At 35.8% G+C, this 20605-nt stretch overlaps 1 pseudogene; it reads right to left on the reverse strand.

The window, feature by feature from the left end:
• Positions 1–1436: 1436 nt before the first annotated feature.
• LOC132010596 (L-gulonolactone oxidase-like) overlaps positions 1437–20605 on the reverse strand; it is a 118741-nt pseudogene continuing 99572 nt past the window's right edge.

A 20605-nucleotide genomic window follows, 5' to 3' on the forward strand; every position in this document is an offset into this window, starting at 1 on the left:
CAATTATTCCCTGATTTTTATCTTCTGCAGAGACAGCTGACAAGGTTTATTTTGTTATTTTTGTCACCTGTGAACCATTTTCTCCCTTAATAGGATAAATAATAGAATGATAGTACCATGCAATGATGCTGCCTGTGTTGGCAGGGAGGAGTAGTTTTAAGCATTTCGAATATGACTTGTATATCACTCCAACAACAACAACAAAAACAAACAAACAAAAAAACACTTGTTCTAATAAAAACTCTTTTCTCGTGTTGGACTATTGATCATGCTAATAAATGTCTTTTAATTTTAACAGTTACAAGAGGTAAAGAAGTAAATTTGCAATTTCAAATGCCTAACTCAGAGTGAAGCATACATGGGAGGTATTTACAAATAAACACAAATACATATATTTGAGTGAACAGCCTTCTAAAAAAGAAAATTCTGGGTTAAATATCTCTAGTTGAAAATGAATATCTTAGCTCATACTTTTGTCACAGATTTTCAAAATTCTAATGCACATCGAACTGACTAGGAAAAGTCAAAGATCTTGACCTCTTAGAACTTACAATCTAAAATAAACTAAGATAGTAGAAACAGATGTAAAAATAAACTATAGAAAAATATTAACTAATTAAAAAATTAACTATAGAAAAAATATTAACATATTAGCAGAAATGTTTTCTATTTATATCGTATATATACATGTGGTTTTTCACATTGGCTCTTTTTACTGTGTAATATTAGCATACTTAAAGGAAAGTATAATCACTTGATGTATGACTACTTATTTCTTTTTAAAAGAATCTAGAAAAATAATTTTCCTCTGTAATTTTTCCTTTACATTTTTTGCCATGCAAGACTGTTTTATGTTTGATTTTCTTTATTTTGAAATTTTTGATAATAAAAGTTATTTTTTTCAATTCTTGGTCTTTATTTAGAAGAAAGCAAGGAGGGTCCTTCTCCTCAAACATCCCCTGAAATAGGCATATTTGAACGTCAGGCTATAAGAGGTCAAGTCAATAGGTAGAAGCTGGAAAAGGGTGGCCCCAGGGCAGATGTGTACTCACCGGAACATTTGAAAAACTCTCAAGGGTGCAAGGAGGCAGAGCACTTTATAAATGACTACTGTGCCCCAGGGCTACAGACATCTAACTGGCAAGGTGAACCTGTGAATGACCAAATCCCTGGCCTCTTAAAGAAACATAACATTTTGGGGTTTCTCTATTTCTTGGGAAAACAAAATGTAGTGATTATAGGTTCAGAAAAAGGAGCTGCCACATGGAGATATAAATATGGTTTGGGTGCTCTTGCATGGGGTTGTTGTGAGGAGAAAGGAAGTAGGAGAACAGGGAGAGTTGTCCAGATCCAGGCTCACTGCCTGGAGTGGCTATGAGAGTTGTGGCAGAAGGCCCATAGAAAGAGGTAATATTACCCATCAAGCCAGTGGGACATCAAGCCTTCAATCTAATTGGAGTGGGGCCTGGGGGAAGAGTGGGTAGGCTTAATTTATTTTTGGTTTCTGCTTCAGTAGAACACATCCAGATAACATTCAGGAACATCCCAGTGGGGTCCAGCTTTTCTCAGATGGCACAGAACTTCAAAAACAATGGATACATTTTCTATGTTCTTCCAGGCAGAGTTCCAGGCCTTGTCCCAATGGGGCCTACCCCTCACCAACTTCATGATGGTCACCCAGGCCAGCCTGTAGTCCAGCTGTGGCACTTCCTTGCCAATGGGCCTGTAAATAATAATTTTCCTGTAGAAGTTGTTCCTCTGGAAGCAGGAACTCAGAAAGATGTCATCAGGGAGATGAAACATCTTCATGGGGTAGTGGGCCACCATCCTGGGGTGGGTCTCCAGTATGACCTTCAGTTCTAGTAGTACCTCCTTGGTCTTCTCTCTGGGGATGGCCCTGTCCTGGATGGGCTGATTGAGGCAGAACAATAGGTGAAGGTTTTGTGGCTGAGTTTGCTACTCTCCTTCCAATTAACTGGAGCTAGAAGAAGAAGCAATTGATCCAGCCATCAAAGGCCTGGAAGGAAGGAACTGATCCAGAGCAAGAACTCCAGTAAATAAAATCTGATAGCATAGCCCCCAAACCAGTTGGCTGATGAGGAGGGGGGCTTTTTAGTGTGGTCCCAGTAGATGACACTGAGGTATTCCCTGTGCAGGAACCAGAGGAAACAGAAGTATTCAGATTTCTTCAGGTCGCTGTCCAGGTTGTCAAGAACATCTTTCAAGACTGAAGAAAGGGACATCTCCTGCAAGTCAAACTGGGGCATATATGACAGGGTGATGATGAGACTGACCAAGTTGCACCTGCATGACTTGGAACACTTCTGCATTGCTAAACTCGGAGCACTCAAGAATAGTCCCATGGACCATCAGCAGGGTCAGTACCTTTATGTGGCTGGATGCTGTGTTTGATCCCTGTGTTATGTGTTCCGAAACCAATGACGTCCATTCTATGCAATCACATTTAAAACAGCTCTCAGGTGGATAAGGTCAGGCTGTGCTTGCCCAGCTGTGCATGTTGGTCAGCCAGGAGGATCCCCATCTCCACATTTCTTTAAGCGTTGCATTTCTCTTTTCAGGAAAGGTCAAAAGTAAATGGTTAACTCATAAAGAGCTGCTGACAGAAGATTCAGGACATGTCTCTTGACATAACCTGAGATTCTTCACATTCCCCATTTTCTCTGACAAATTGATCCTTACTCTTTATTAGTCTTTTCTTTCTACCTCTCCGGTAATATATTATGTCCAATATTGAAAACAAATACCACAAATACGAACTATTACCAAGCTTATTACTCTTGTATGCAACTCCAAGGAGTGCAAGGTAATGTATTTAAATGCAGGGTCCTCAATTTTCATGCATTGGCTTTCTTACCTCTTCACATAATTATCAAACACACGGTTGCAAAAATGAAATTGGTTTAAATGAACATCAGGGTAATAAGAGTGGAGAAAGAAGCAGCAGGATATTTTGGCATCAGAACTGAAATGGGGTGGAAGGTTTCTGCTCTGGCTCTGTGGCAATTAAGATGAGTGAATTATTTTCAAATAATAATTATTTTTGTAGTGTCATCATGTTGTCTCCTCTTCCTTTTATGTAAACTTGAGCCATTGTCATTGCAACTAGCATTGCATTTGATAGGGAAAATAAGGAGGGAGAATCACAAATATTTAGAAACTAATTGAATAAATTGAAAATGAAAATGGGGACCAGAGAATCTTTTACGTGATCTTCTGTATCCCTTATCCCTGGAATTAAAATTCAGTCATTTAAGATTCTTATTGGAATCTGATGGAAAAAAAAAAAAAAGAAATACTACTTATAATCACATTTAATCAATTCCAAAAATTTACTCTGCTCCATTTGTTTCCCATAGAAAATAACCAAATGTTACTTTAAAAAGACCACATATTTTCAGAAGGAATTTTAAAAATTTTAGAAAATTCAGTTTCAGTGCCTGAATGTTAAAATTTTGATTTCTACCTTCCAAAGGATGATGAAAAAAAAAAAAACCAGTGAAAGTAACCATGGATGCCACCAGGTTGGACAAATCTATCTATCTATATACATACACACACACACACACACACACACATATACAGATTGCATATTTATATGCAAATTATATCCTCTTAATCATTGGTATGATCATAACTTAGAGAAATTTATAGCTAAAAGGATTCTTTGTAGGTATGTGAATACATAAAAGAGCTTTTAAGTGTTCATAAGACAGATTTTGGAAAAAAAAATATTTTGAGTTCATTGCTTACCACTGTAAGGGAGAAAACCACCTCAAAAGAACTTTGCAAATGTCCTAGGAGGGTAGGCAAGATTCTATTTTACTAAGTATTTGAAGTTTGATTTAAGGTAGTATTTCAATGTAAAGAGTGAGGGGGATTGATTAGGACTGGGTAACAATCAGGATATATCAGACTAGAATTGGTAGTAACAACAAAGCAATGTTTTTTGGGCTAAGGGTTCCAAGAAGCTTAATAATAAAAATTATTGATGGTTTACATTGAAGCACTTATGGGTCTTTCATGAAGTTCCTCTAATAAAGAATAAGTATATTTGCCTGGATAAGAGTCTTATAGAATAGTAAAACTATGCTAGTGAATGCAATGGAATAATAAAGTCATGTTAATATAGAAAATATGCTTTATGATAGGGTAGGTACCTTCAATCCTCAGTGTCCAAGCTGTAACTTTTCCCATAATTTCTTTACAAATGTTTCACTATTTTACTGAAATGCCTGAATCATTCTTTTTTAAATTTATATTTATATACTCATTTAATTATTTGAAGTATAGGTGACATTATACATCAGTGTCAGGAACACCTAAATCATTCTTATTATTATAGTTAAAGCTGGAATCAAGCCACATTTTATGTGGCCTGAATTTTATATAATGTTGCTTGTTCTCTTATTAGAAAAGAAAACAAAATTCTAGAAAACAATTAGGTACATGGCTTTGAAAGCTGTCTTTACTGGTGATATTTAGATTTCATTATTGTCAGGGTAAATTGATTTCTGAGTAGAACTATACAACATAACAGTTAGAATTGTCCCCTTGGTTCCAACTTTATAAAGGTAGAGTGATGAGCTCCACGTAGGGAGAATGTAGTATGTTTGAAAATACAAGACCTGTATTAGCCTTGGGAGAGAATTAACTCAAGCCATTTCAAAGATGTAGAAAAATTACAGTAAAGCTGGAGTTCAGAAACAATTTAGAGTGTATTGGTCTCAGAGTCAGAATCATAGGATAAAATGATAAAAATCAGTTGACAATCACAATGGTCACAGGTCAGACCAGACAGGCAATCAAGATAAGAAAATCTTAAGAAAGGTGAAAACAATAAACTTGTTGTTTGGGCAAGCCATGTGAGCTGCAGAGATTGGGGAAGGGGAATTAGAAATTCCTTCTAAGACAATCTCTTTGTGGTCTTTATACACCATTATGAAGACCTTGATCCTAACATCAAGGGAAATTCTAGTCTTGACATCTCCATTATGCTTCAAGCCAATAATGAGCCAGTATTTATTTATTTCCTTGGACTTTATTTAGTGTTTTCTAAATTTCAGTCTTTTTTCTTTTTCTTTTCTTTTTTTTTTTTTTTCTTAATTTTTATTTATTTATTTGACAGACAGAGATCACAAGTAGGCAGAGAGGCAGGCAGAGAGAGACTGGGAGGCCAGCTTCCTGTGGAGCAGAGAGCCTGACTCGGGGCTCAATCCCAGGACCCTGGGATCACAACCAGAGCAGAAGGCAAGAGGCTTTTACCCACTGAGCCACCCAGGTGCCCCAATTTCAGTCTCTTTTCATATCATCTTACAACTTTAACCACATGTAAGTCGTTCCTTTTAGACTGTTTAATTTTGACTAAATCAACTTTTTAAAACATAAATATTTTTAAAAACTTTGTATCATTATTTTTAAAACATTATCACTGACTATAATAGAAAATGACTAGACAGAATCAATTCAAAGCAAACAAGATTTCAAAATTCCAGTCAAATGTTGTTACCCAACAGTTGCTTTAATAACAAAGCAGGCTTTCTCTTCCATGAAAGGAGATTCGGGGGGCAGCAGGGTGGCTAGGTCAGCTCAGGTCATGATTCCAGGGCTCTGGGATCAAACCCAGCATCATTCTTGTACAACGGAGACTCTGCTTCTCCCTCTGTCCCTTCTGCCGCCTCCTAAGGGGCACATGGAAGAAGAATGAGGCACAAACAAGTCAGCTGCAAGAGAATAGGAGTGGAGGGGGAGGTGGGGGGGTGGGGGAGAGCAGTAGAAAGGACTGCCGCCACTCACAACTTCTCAGTCTCATATTTATTAGAAAGTGAGTAACAATCAACAAAGCTGAAGTAGATTGCACATTGACCATGAGTCTTGAGATACATAAGAAGAAAGGCAAAATAAGTCAGGTTACATAATACATGACCTATAGTGAGCAATCCCAAACTAAAGGATTGTCTGACTAACTGCGGTTGCTCTCCGGGGAAGAGGAGATAACAGAAAAATGAAGCAGGCCACATTCCATCCTGAGGGAACCAGGTGTTCCCAGCTGCTGGCCTTCAAGGATGCATATCGTTCGCCCCCCCCAGAGGTGTTGCCAGTACATGCTTTTCTTAAGACTACATCTAAGCATGCTTAGTAACTAGTATAATTTCTCATAGGTTATATTTTAAGCAATACGTTGTTCCCATAGACGGTTATACCTTCCCCCACTCATGTTCTCTCTCTCACAAATAAATAAAATCTTTTAGAAAAGGAGATTACCATAATAACAGTACACTGACATTATCTTTGATTTAATCAGAACATTGATAGATGCTTGGATAACTTTTGTCTACCTGTTTCAGTATTTAATGCAGGTCAATCTTATGCACATCTCTCTCATTGCAAAAACTCTTTTGGATAGGTAACTGCCATTACCAAGCAATAACACAGTAAAATTTTACTATGTAAAATCTTAACCTCTCCACAAAATGGTGTCTTTCCCTTCATGCTTATATCCCACATGGCTATTAGATATGATAATTTTCCATGGGCTAATGAAATAAGTGGTGTCAAATCATAGACAGTAGTTCTGATGTTACCCTTCAAAGATGCACCTCTCTGAATATAGCACTGTCAGGTAGAGGGTAAGAAAAATCCGATAATAAACCCCTATTCCTTCTATTACATGAAACAAGAGTCAAGAAATACTTATCATGCATCTATTATGTTGCAAGTATTAGAAATACAGCAAAGAATAAAACTGAAAAAAATGACTACCTTCTATATGACATCGGAAAACTTATATCCACTAAGTAGATAGACTACAAGAAATATGAATCTAATGTAATATTTTATATTACAAAATATAATACATGTAAATATAGTAATATAACTATACACATAATAAAATACAAAAAATAAATATAAAAAATGATATCAACCCTGATATTACATAATATCATTACCATATACTGCAATTGTAAAGATCAGTTATCTACCCCAGACAATTTTGTACAATCTACAATATTCTGAACACCATCATCTTTTACCCTCATATTTAATAATATTATGTGCTAATTGACATGATTTGAAAAAAGTTTTTGCCCATATGAAGCTGAGGGTATTTACCAACCACTACTGGAGTTATCTCTCTAGAAAGACAATAAATGTTGAGTCTATACCTTAATATACTCAAAAGTAGATTTAGAATCTTCAGCTTTCATCTCCCCACATCTTCTAAGATTCCCTGGAATCTAAGCTCTTAAAAGCAGGAACTCTTGGGGCACCTGGGTGGCTCAGTGGGTTAAAGCCTCTGCCTTTGGCTCTGGTCATGATCCCAGAGTCGTGGGATCAAGTCCCACATCGGGCTCTCTGCTCAGCAGCGAGACTGTTTCCCTTCTTCTCTCTCTGTCTGCCTCTCTACTTGTGATCTGTCTGTTAAATAAATAAATAACATCTTAAAAAAAAAGTAGGACTCTAATTTATATTCGTATTTTTAATAAACAAAATAAAGCTCTTGCCACATTGTAGGTCATCAATAATTATCTTTGAATGAAGGATTGAAAGATGGGTAATGATCTATATTACTTGAGTGAAATAGAAATTTCACTACAGCCAAGTAGAGTAAACTATGTAGGCCTTATCAAACTCTAGATACCCAAGAATGTTAGGAAACTGAATAATTTTCATAACCAAATATCCACCACAGAGCCTCTGAACTCTGGAGGCATTGTCTTTGGAAATCAAATATTGCATTGCCCAAGGACAGAGTGTTCCAAAGCTTGGTGATCAGAGCACAATTTTATTTTATACGCTGTATTTTATAACATGCTTTTAATTTGAGGGAAAAGAAAGAAAGGTGAAAAGTGTGAATTGTAGGTCTTTAGAAGAGACGTGCTGTGGGAAAATACATGCTCTGGACATCTAACGCTAGCTCAGTCTTGTGGTTTAATACCCAAACTTTGGTCAGATGGTTCTCTTACAAATCCCGTGATTACATGCCTCAGCATTTTAACTGAAAATTCTTCACTCGAGATGACTCATTTGATTCTAAAATTTTACCTGTTCCCATCTGACTGTGACATTGAGATTTAACTCCTCACTTGCTCTTAGCTTCAAAGTGATACTCTGCTGCACTTGCTGATTCTTTCCTCTTATGTCTTATTTGTTTCTCTCCCAGTTCCATAACCTAATGCCTGTCTTTGCTAATCTTCAACACTTTCATGTTTTAACAGCCTGTGGATGCTCCTCACTCACAGTGAGGCAGTGTCTTCTAAAAACTTCTAGCTGAAGAAACTACAACACAAGCAGAGGATCAAGCCCCCTGGGCTTTCACAGAGGTCTAATTACTTCTTGTGGCTGACCTTTATTAGTAAGTATCAATTAGTGTGGTTTTTCCTTGATTCTAATCTCCTTGATGTTTTGCTGGAGTACAGAAAGATAATTTGAGGTTAACAGTTGGCTTCAGGATGTGTTTGCTTCCTAATCCCATCCTCAGAGACATCCTTTGTAGGTTTGATTACTGACATTTACAACAATCTTTGAACTCCGTTAATGTCAGATAAAGGAATTTAACATTAGCTCCTGACTGCTGAGAATATGTTTTTTAGGGTTTTCTTTTCCTATAGATCATAACCACAAAGTTTTAGTATCTGCCTCAAGACAAAACATGCTTTCTTGTTTTTATGAAAAAACAACAACAACAAAAATGAAAGGACCCATGGTTTTGGGAAAAGGTGTCTTTTAGCGTTCCTCCATTAAAACTTGTGTTTTTTGCTAAGGACTTTCTTTCAGGCTTTGTAAATTTGTTACAAGTTTTCAGAATATAATAATATTATATATTTATATATAATTTATATAATAATATATTAAATATATATTTATATATAATAAAATATTAAGAAATTGTTTTACATATAAATATGCATACATATTTTTTCATTTTTTAAGTTATTTGTTCTTTTCTTCATGGAAGGAGAATGAACTGATAGAAGAAGTGCACATAACTGTGGTTGTATATAATGTGAACATAATATTCATACACAATTTGGCAAATCCCTTAGTACTTTAGAACAGAGAACCCATGTGGCAGAGCATAAGAACTTAGAAAGATAAGAAAGAATTCTGATTTGGAGGAACGGGTGTTATTTCTATAGGACCAAAGTGAAATATGTTATGATGGAATTATATATTGTGCCAAGTTCAGTAATTATGGATAATGACAATAATAAGGGGCATGAGCTGGCAGACTCATCGATCAACAGTTTTGTGGAGAGAAAGTAGAAGCACTGTTTGGCTGATGATTACTGAGGACTAATGAACTCAAAGTTCCGGTTGAATGCTGTTCTTTTTAAAGTAACTTTTTCTATATTGGGCTTCATCACTTATAACATCAGATATACTGCAATTTCTGTAAATGAGAAGATTATGTGTGCCTATATGGTCGGAGCAACAAGGGCACTGGTCTTGAAAATGTGTTTACATGATAAGCATGCTATTTTTACTTATATTTTGTTGTTGTTTGGGTAGTGGTGTGTGTTTGGGGGTGCTTTTGAGGCTTATGGCAAAGCCAAGTCCTTTCTAAGATAGCCTTTTGTTGTTAACTCAGCTGAGCCACTTGATCTGTCAATGAGGGTAGCATTCACTGCCAGCTAAATTTGACCACCAGCCTCAGACTCCTAGCTTTCCAGGTTTGAGATGAACAAATTTCATTCACCTCACTTGAGTTAACTAACTCCAGCCCCTTGAAAACATGATTCAAATTTCAGTTGCTACAGTATATTAACTGCAAGTCATCAAATAAAGTACAAACTTCACTCCTATCTCTTCAGCTCACAAGTCTTTATGGAAATAATTGGTGCACATCAGAATCAGCGACCAATGCCATCACTTCTTTCAGGGTCTGTCAGTGATTGGTCACTAGTGTGTGTGTTTTTCAGTTCACACACAGAAGGCAAAACTAGTCACATGGCCTCTTTGTTTTCCTTGATAAATTCAGATGACAATTTACAGAGATAGAAAATCAAAAGATAAAAATGCAGTAAAAACACAAAAAGTAGTGACATTGGGAATAGAGTTAGAATCTTGTGTAAATGAAATTCTAGAAAAGCTTGAGGAAGCCTCTAGAAGAATTTAGTGAGGCAAAATCATCAGTGTGATGATCAGTGATCAGTGTGAGGGAAATGTTTGTGATGAAAAAGATCAAACTGTCTCAGAGGAACTGACCCTGGCCAAAAATTTCACCTTTAAAGGAATTTTGGAGATATTTCATGACATTAAAAGTAGAAAGGAGAAATTCTGGAAGTTTATGAAAACTTAGATGGGGGAAGGCTGTTTTCCGAGGCATAGAAAAGATACTTCCTCCATATCAAAATGAAAAGAAGGCAACTGTGATGTTCAAATTCCTGACATGTTTTTACAGGGAAATAAAAACACATTAATTCCTAATGTTTTCACTGTTTTACAGTGTACAACATAAATAACAGTTTTACTATTTCTTGAGAAAAATTTTAATGTTTTGATGAGCATTTTTAAAGATTATGGGATTATGCACTATAGTTTTCCCCATTGTTAGTAAGACAGACCCTTTAGCCTGGTTCAACTTGCATAGTGCTGTATGTACTGTCCTTTTACATATAGCTGATACTTTGTAAAATGTATAAATACTGGCTAATATCCAGTTTAAATTGTATTACAGATTCAAGCTTTTGCTTCCAAATCAAATATTAATAACCAATGTTAATGAGTTAGAGATTGGCAGATAAATATCTGTAAGAAAACCTATTAGAAATACCCTTATGTACTACAAGTACCGAAACAAATTACTATGCTTTACCTTGGAGAATACATTAAACATAATTATGTTTCTTTTTTCTTTGCCATTTCCCTACGCAATTTGGTTAAATAATTTACCTTTACTTATCCAGGATTTGAAAACACTGATGATCTTTTATAAACTAGGATAAGAAATACATGCACTTAGTAATATTTTCCATCTGTACTGTAACACAAGCTCCAGTGGCAAAATATAATTGAGGGATGACTACAAAAGATAGTAACTTTTGTGGCCCTCTGAAAATCACCGTAATCTAGACTTTTACTCATACCACTATTGTAATACCATTGCTGCAGCTATTCTCTCCCTTTCTCAAACGGTAGATAATTCTATTTTTTTCTCTGTATATGATTCTGATATGAATACTAAAACAATCACTGAAAAAATTCTAAATGGAAAACAAAAATCAAAGAAAAACTCTTTTATGAACACGTGCCTGGATCCTGCTCATTCTTTTTCTAAATTTCAGTTTAAATAGCCAACCAAGCAAGGTTTTTCTGATTCTACCCCTTTCTCTACAGAGGAAAGGGACCGGGATCAGAAACACCCCTGTTCACCAGTGTTAAGCACTGCTTTTCTTTGCCCCTAATTCCAAACCTGATTCCTATCATGGAAGGACAAAAACATCTAGAATTACAGTTATGATTCTGTAGGTAACAAAAGCAGCTTCTGCACTGCCTCACGTAATTGTTCCTGATCTTTGAGCCCAGTCTTACTAAAAAGCATATGAACGGTGATAGGAGCCATTCAGGGAGGCTTCATCTTGCTTCTTGGATCATCATAGGCTTTGCCAGAAACTATGTTGAAATTTTAAGATATTTATGAGTTTATAGCAATAAAAGAAAACAACTTCCATGCATATATTCATTAGAATGTAATCAAGATCCCTGGTTGTGTAGAACCTTTGACTCTTACTCTGTACCTTTAGGTGTACGTGAAATGTCACCTTATGATCTGATCCAGTTCTATCCTGCTTAGATATGGCTATCACATAAAAGCCAGAACACCTAGTTAAATTTGAATTTCAGATAAGCAACAAAATATTGTAAGGATAAATATGTCTTATGAAACATTTAAGATATACTTCTACTGTAGCTTTGGGTTTGTTTTTACAAGCCCTAGATTGTTTAAGTAAAACAGACTCAGACTTTCTGTTATCAACTATTGTGACCAGCTTGTTCATTTGAAAACACAAAGGTACAAACTGTGATGAAGTTGAGATGAAATAAATGTATAGGAGCTCTAGCTCTATAAGTGTACGTATGTGTATAATATATTTTATGTAAGAATTCAATTGTAAATTTTCTTTAAAGCAATGGACATTTCAGGTGATTTCTATATGCACATGCTTTTAGAAGTTGTATGAAAAATATTTTTTTAAAAAGGAGATAGGATCAAGGTAATAGCAATGAGGAGGAAGTAGCATTTCTCTGAGTATATCATTTTGTACAGCTTTGAATCTTAGAACCAGAGTAATGTATCTCATAATTCTCTCTATCTTTCCAAATAAACAAAACCAATCAAGATATGGGGGGAATAAAAACAGAATATGAATACTAAAAAATAAACCTAATTAAATTAAAAAATAAAAACAAAGCCATATTGAAGTAGGTGGGGAAGAAAATAAATAACTGTTTACTTTGGAAAACAGTAACTTGACTGGAAACCTAAATACAAAAAGAAATGAACATAAATGCTGTAATCTAGTTAGTAATTATGTGTTTCATGAATAGATGGATAGGTAGGCAGATAGATAGGAAGACAGATAGATAAAGAAGTATAGATGTGTGCTGATGCATGGATGAATGTCCATGCCTACATTTCCTGGCCATGTCCACTGAAAGGACAGAAGCAATAACATCCCAGTAATGAGCATACCTAGCTCGCGGATTTTGGTTTTAAGACCACTCTCCAATAAAAGGAACTATGACTTTTTAAGAACTAGTTGATTCCAGGTCTCAGGCAGGGATACTATAATGTGATCTTAGAATATGTTGGCCAGAAAGTATGGAAAATCTTAGTAAAAGATTTTTGATAGTAAAAGTAAAAGATTTCTTAGTAAAAGATTTCTACCTGTTGATAGAAAGGAGACGATCACTAGGAGCTCCTCATGATCAAAGCTGGAACAATTTGAACAGTAAACACATAATGATGGAATTTGATTTTAACCCATAAAAAATGAATATCATGAGTATATTTGTAAAATATCATCAATATATATTTATTTATAATGACATCAGTAGTCAAGTATGTAAGTGGCTTGGGTGTTTCAGCCAACCAATTAAGTTTTCCTTAAAACTTAAGGAATTTTTTTTTTTGTCCTAATCTTTGTTGATTGTAGTGATTTTAGTCACATCTGATGGAATAGTGTAGGTGTCTTAGAGATAACACTCTGTATCCAGTATAGAATATTTGTTTTTTAATATATCACTGAACTGTGTAGTCACATTTTCTTTAACGTGGACCGTTATCATATGCATACACATACCAGTAGGTAATTCCAAAAGCAAATTATCTACTACCATTTAATCAATGAAACATATGGCATTTCTATTTCCAGAGGTGTCCTATATGATTCTATAACAAATAAATATAACTCAAGAAGGGTTGCAGGGCGCCTGGGTGGCTCAGTGGGTTAAGCCTCTGCCATTGGCTCAAGTCATGATCCAGGCCTGGAATCGAGTCCGCATCAGGCTCTCTGCTTGGCGGGGAGCCTGCTTCCTCCAATCTCTCTCTCTGCCTGTCTCTCTGCCTACTTGTGATCTCTGTATGTCAAATAAATAAAATCTTAAAAAAAAAAAAAAGGAGAGTTGTATTTTGTATGATGTTTGATTTGAATATAGCTTCTAAAGGATACTCCGTGTAATTCAAGAAGTTGCCACTAGATGGGGAGAAGCTATATGGGCATAAAGGCCTGATAAACACGTTATCTTGAGTTCTCGTTAATGAAAAAAATACTATCAAAAGCAGTTTTCAACAAAAATAAAATCAGCCCTGTAATAGTAAGATTTAGGAAATATTATCATTTAAAACTAAAATTTAAAAAAGTAAGTTCTTAAAAAAGCTTGATCTGCATTGTAACTATTACATTCATATACTTAGGCTGTAAACTTCAAAATAGGTCAAAATCATATGCTATGATTTCTTAAAATTATTTTTCAGAATTAAAAGAAATTTGAGACATTTTTAGGTTTACTATAGGTATTTGGGTTTCAACAAATACTTGAAATCTCTGTTGTAACTTGGGGCTCTGTTTTTGGAAAATTCCATGCCACTTTGGTTATTTGAGAATTTTAAGTTTTCATACTTCTGGCCTTGTTATGTTTTTGTTGCATTTTCAATTCTTTTTTTTTAAGATTTTTTACTTATTTATTTGACAGACAGAGATCACAAGTAGACAGAGAGGCAGGCAGAAAGAGAGGAGGAAGCAGTCTCCCTGCTGAGCAGAGAGCCCGATGCGGGACTCAATCCCAGGACCCCGGAATCATGACCTGAGCCGAAGGCAGTGGCTTAACCCACTGAGCCATCCAGGCACCCTGCATTTTCAATTCTTAAATGATTTTGCTGGCCTCACTTCTGAGCTTCTTAAAAGCTTTGTGACAGATTGTGTGTTATCATCAACACCTTGTCTTCCATTTTTCCATAATAATAGTTATAAACAAGCCACAATGTTAACTAAATTAGACAGCTTTTCAGCTTCTCATGCTTTAGGTGTGGACTTTTTACTAAGTTTTGACCAGGAGAAATGAACAGAAGTGCTTTCAGCCATCATCAGGTCTCCTTAAAAGGAATAAGCATGTGCTTCTTAATCCCTTTCTCCCTTCTCTTTGGTTGTCAGGTGATTAAAAAAAAAAAAAGAGTAGCTTGTTTGGATCTCGACATGGAAGTCATACACTGAGGATGACAATGCTGCCCTAATATGTCTGGGTCATTTACTGCTGTACTCTAACATTAGAAATATCACTATAATGGGGTGCCTGCGTGCCTCAGTGGGTTAAGCATCCAACTCTTGATTTTAACTCCGATCATGACCTCAGGGCCATGAGATTGAACCCCATGTTGGACTCTGCTTCTCTCTCTCAAAAAAAAACTTTTTAAAATAAAATAAATAATACTATAACATCAGAAATAAACTATTTAGGTGGCGCCTGGGTGGCTCAGTGGGTTAAGCCGCTGCCTTCGGCTCAGGTCATGATCTCAGAGTCCTGGGATCCTGGGATCGAGCCCCACATCAGGCTCTCTGCTCAGCAGGGAGCCTGCTTCCTCCTCTCTCTCTGCCTGCCTCTCTACCTACTTGTGATCTCTCTCTGTCAAATAAATAAATAAAATCTTAAAAAAAAAAGAAATAAACTATTTAATTGAAGTGACTAGTATATATCATACATTTAAAACAGCTTAACCAGTACCCTAATATATGTACCAAATATTTAACTATGACTAACTCAGTACTTGAGTAAAATTTCATGTGCATACATTGTGGGAATACATAGAATCTGAGTTACAAAGAGGAAGGTATTTTTCTTTCTATACCATCTTTTCTTATTCTTGCTCTTGGTCTGAAAATGGTATAATTGATCAATTGATTAAACATTGCCAGTTGTATAGTAATTGCCATTTAAGATAGCTTCTGGGCATTTAACATTTCCCTTTTCTTCCCTTGACAAACATGCATGGTGCCACACATCCATATTAATGTGACCCACCCCCAAGTTACAACAAGATGAGAAGAATGACCCAGCAGAGAACTCCTGCCATAACCTCTGTCAGTGTGGTTTCTGGTAATATAAATTTTGAATGACGATCTGAACACAGGGGTTTGAAGCTTCGTTTGTACAATATTTCATTGGAATAGTGAGCCAAATGGGTCATCTTTCACCAAGTTTCTTGGTTTCAGTGACTTGTAACCAAATAAAAATTAATATTTTCAAGACTTAATTCTATGCTGCATGGTGCTTCAGGAATCCTTGCTCTTTGCAAAATGTGTGTTTTCTGTAATGATGGTGGGTCAACTTCTAAGTACGTTCAGACCCCGTCTCCTAAGAGAAAACAAAGGCTGTCCAACAAGTATCCATATTTACCTTCTGCTGCATTTCTTCATTATCAAGGAGATTACTACGATTCTCATTATTCTTTCTTTGTCCCTCTTTGCTCCCCTTTTAGGGATCTTTATTTTAGTTATCTCACAGGATTTAAAAAAAAAACCGACACTGAGGTTTCAATGAAAAATAGTATGAAAGAATAAATACTTTTAACTTTCAGAATAATAGTTTCATGACATGAAATAGAGCATGTTTTTAATGTTAGGCTATACATCACTCTGTGTAAGAGAATACATATGAAGAAACAGAAACAAACCCAAATATATTCACCTATGTCAATAAAAAAAAGGAAATCAAATATCTGGCACATAAATGGGACTAGTTTAAACATCAATCTTACAACAAAAAGTTGAGGAACCTGTTTGGTGACTTTATTTGTAATTTTTATTTCAATTATGGAACCACCCAAGAAATTATAACTTCCTTCAATTATAATGAACACTACAGCATTATAAGACCAGTGTATATGAAAAGGAGTGTGATGCAAAAGGATTCCAAAGCCATAAGCTCTAATGAACTGCATCAGTCATGGATATCTTGTGCTATCCTGTGTAGGGACTGGGCTTGTTTTTTTTTTTTTTTTTTTTTTTCCAGAGTGTCCAATGTTTCGTGTGCAAAATGTGTTAATTTTCTATTTAGCAGCTACTTTAATTTTAACTTTTAATAATGTTTATCAGTCTTTTATTTTTTGTGGTATGGGAAACAAATCAATGAAGTAGTGGCAAATGTGTATATTTTTATTCTGTGATTCAATATTCCAATTACATGATTCAATTCCACGTCAGTAGTGGTATAGTTGAGCAGAATAATCACTACATTCGAATTGGTCTCTGTACTACTGAGTTCTCAGTATGTATAAATTAATAAAAACAACTATTAGGCTAGTATTATTATAGTTAATATAAATTATTTCATCTAATCTTTATAATCCTGAAGTAATTTTTTTAAAGATTTTTAAAAATTTATTTGTCAGAAAGAAAGAGAAAGAGAGAAAGCACGGAGGCAGAAGAAGCAGGTTTCCTGCTGAGCTCGAAGCCAGATGCAGGACTCAGTCCCAGAACTCTGGGATCATGACCTGGGTTGAAGGCAGATGCTTAACCAACTAAGCCACCCAGGCATCCCTAAGCCTGAAGTAATATTATTATAACTACTTAAAAACAGAGGAAAGGGGCACCTGGGTGGCTCAGTGGGTTAGTCCTCTGCTTTATGCTTAGGTCATGATCTCAGGATCCTGGGATCAAGCCCTGCATCGGGCTGTCTGCTCCGCCGGAAGCCTGCTTCCCCCTCTGCCTGCCTCTCTGCCTATTTGTGATCGCTCTCTGTCAAATAAATAAATAAGATAAGATAAGATAATTAAAAAAAAATAAAAGCAGAGAAAACTTCTTTAATATAAGAGAAAACTAAAATTTAGAAAGTTTGAGTAACTTAACTAGAGCCACACAATTAAGAAATGTCTGAATCAGGGCTTGAAGTCAAATTTTTCTTGCTTCGTAACTGTTGGCTAATATGAAATGATAACCCATAGAATGTCAACCAGAGGGTTATGTTTCTCTCTCTTCCCCGTCGAGTTCAGAAGAACAATTACTGTCTATTATTTATCCAGGACACATTTAAACATTTTATCTGTTCAATCTATATCTGTTAAATAAAATCTATGTATGTAACTTGAATGCACAGATGAATAAATGAATATATTTGTGCTTAAGTCAGAATGGGTCATTCTTTTCAGATTATGAAAGTATTTTTTTTAAAGATTTCATGTATTTATTTGACAGAGAAAGAGAGAGATCACAAGTAGGCAGAAAGGCAGGCAGAGAGAGAGGGAGGCATGCTTCCTGCTGAGCAGAGAGCCAGATTCGGGGCTTTATCCCAGGACCCTGAGACCATGACCTGAGCCAAAGGCAGAGGCTTAACGCACTGAGCACCCAGGTGCTCCTGAAACTATTTCTTATATTAGATATTTTGTCATTTTATATTGGGCCCACCTATCATATGTTTAAGACATTTTCTTTTCTTTTCTTTTTTAAGATTTTATTTATTTATTTGAAAGAGAGAGAGAGAGATTACAAGTAGGCAGAGAGGCAGGCAGAGAGGGAAGCAGGCTCCTGGCCGAGCAGACAGCCCGATGCGGGGCTTGCCCCAGGACCCTGAGATCAGGACCTAAGCAGAAGGCAGAGGACTAACCCACTGAGCCACTCAGGTGCCCCGACATTTTCCACTACAGTACTATAATAAGATTTGCCGAACTCCTTAATTAAGTTAATGTTTACATCTAGATTCTGAGAGTTAACAAGACTGCAGAACTCTCGACTTTTCCTATACAAATTCTGTGGTGTGTAAAATTTAAACATGCTGATAATTTTTAAATTTCTTTCAATTACAAAGAATGAAAAACATGTTATAAATTCAATACAGGGATCAATTCAAGATTATCTCATGGAGTTGGTACAGATAAAATGCTTGTTCTAATACAATAAAAATACATTTCCAGCCACTATAATAAGATGATGTGAAGTAATGGGAAGAATATTTTATATTTATGGAAGCCACGCTTTCTTGCAGAAACTTCAGATGATTTAGATAAGCACCCCAAATTTATGAAGTTGTACACTCTTTTAATGATTAAAAACATTTCTTAGCTAAAACGGTCTTTTTCAAATTGATCTTACTTGCTACCAAGCTTCTCAATTGCTTGGGATTATATATATAAAGTAATTATAAATTGCACCAGATAAATATTATAAGCTTTATATTTTAGCTTCATGAGTATTATAAAAATGTAACTATAGTGTCCTTTACTCACATACTTTAATAAATAGTTAGCAGATGCACAGCCACCAGCCCTAGAGAATTACGCTGGAAATGATTATGGTATGTTCTGGACACTATCTCTCATGCTGTTCTCCCCACAGTGGTGCTTTGATTATGACCAAACTCTTATCAAGATGAAAAGCCTCTCTCCATGGTTTCATTACTGTTCAGTGTCAATTATGGTGGAGATAATTTGCTTTCCCATTGTGTCAAGCATGAAATGGGCATCCTGACCATTCATCTCCCTTTCTCTAGTGTCCAGCTCTATTAGGTCAGTCCAGGGCTGTGACAACTTTTGTCTTCCCCTGTGAGTAAAGTGAAACAGTCAGGAATTTTCATGCCAATCATGGTTAGGTTACTACTTACTTCTATTTATGTCTGCACCAAGCAGGGATACAGTTCAATATTTATCCAAATCCAGATTATACACTTGTTCTGCTATAAAATCCTTTCTAATACATAGCAAATCTTGGAGGTAATATGTAGAATTGAGTAGTGTTTTAGCTGAGGATATATAACATCTCTTTAATGTAGACAGGTTTTGTGTGTGGGTGCTTAAAACCTTCCCCAGAAATCCTCAGGGCATTATAAATGAGTTGAGATGTAAGATGGCTTTCATATTTTTCCTCTTGGTTTATAAACTCCTGCTCTCATGGAAACTGGCCTGCCCTTCATGAACAGGCTTTGGGGAGAAATGAAAATCTTTAACTGTGTCATAATCTCTTATCTGTGAGGGGAGAATGAGCAAAATTTCAGTCTCTTTTGTGCTTTCAGGAGTTGTTGGGGCCTTTGTGGAAGTGAAGGGTTGGTTGAGGCATTTATGCATGAAAACTGGTTTCTCACACTTTCCCACATATCTTACTTACCCCTCCCCAACTTAAATTCATTTTCCAAGTGATTAGATATATGTCCTTCTTATTTGATGAATGCCTCTAAGTACTTATTTGGTATCTATCAAGGGGGCTCAAGGGTAGAGGAATAGGCTTTTTCTAATAGTTGTACAAACTATAAAGTGTTTTAAAAAATCAACCTCTCTGCCTAGGTTATCATTGTATTTCAAATATATGCAGTAATATCTGGTTACAATGGGCACTGAATGTTAAAATGTTGAATTAATGGAATCAGACTTAAGAGAAGGTATTACATGATTCAAATATTTATTGGTATCTTATTGTGGTAACAACAATAATTTCATTATACTCTATTAAAGAGACCCATGCCAGGTGGAGCATTGAAAACCATGAGATCTTGCCCCACTGCACAGTTTTGAGCACTAGTTATACATCTTTTCTCTGACTACCTCCTTGCCCCCAATCTTATTTATCAATCTCTCCTCTGTTGGTAAAGGCTTTACTTAGGTCTGTTACCACTCTTTACTCCAGATTACATGAGTTGCACACTCATGTTTCTTGGCCAAGTCTCTCCCACCCCAGTTCTCTCATCTATTTCATCTCAATCTCTAATTTATTTATTTTTTGTAATCTATTTAATCTACCTGTCATCTCTTTATAGCTAGAGAGGCAGCATATGATAAGAGTAAAGAGCAGATGTCCTGGAGCCTAATACCTGCTGGTTCAATTTCTAGCTCTGCCACTTATTATTTTTTTTTTTTTTAGAGTTTGGTGGCATCTTTGTGCCTCAGTTTTCTTGCAGGTAAAATGGACATAATGATAGTATGTAGTAACTAAATGCATTAATATACATAAGTTCCTTAGAATAGGGTATAAAACTGTAAGTTGATAACATTAGCTACAAATATTTCCAGTTATTTGATATCATCCTTTGTAAATTGGTTTTCTAATTTAATTTGAGAGATTTGGGAAGAATGGTGGAAACTCTAAATACTGCTCTATCATTT

The sequence above is a fragment of the Mustela nigripes genome, chromosome 2, assembly GCF_022355385.1.
Source record: "Mustela nigripes isolate SB6536 chromosome 2, MUSNIG.SB6536, whole genome shotgun sequence".
In the NCBI taxonomy this organism is placed as follows: Eukaryota; Metazoa; Chordata; class Mammalia; order Carnivora; family Mustelidae; genus Mustela; species Mustela nigripes.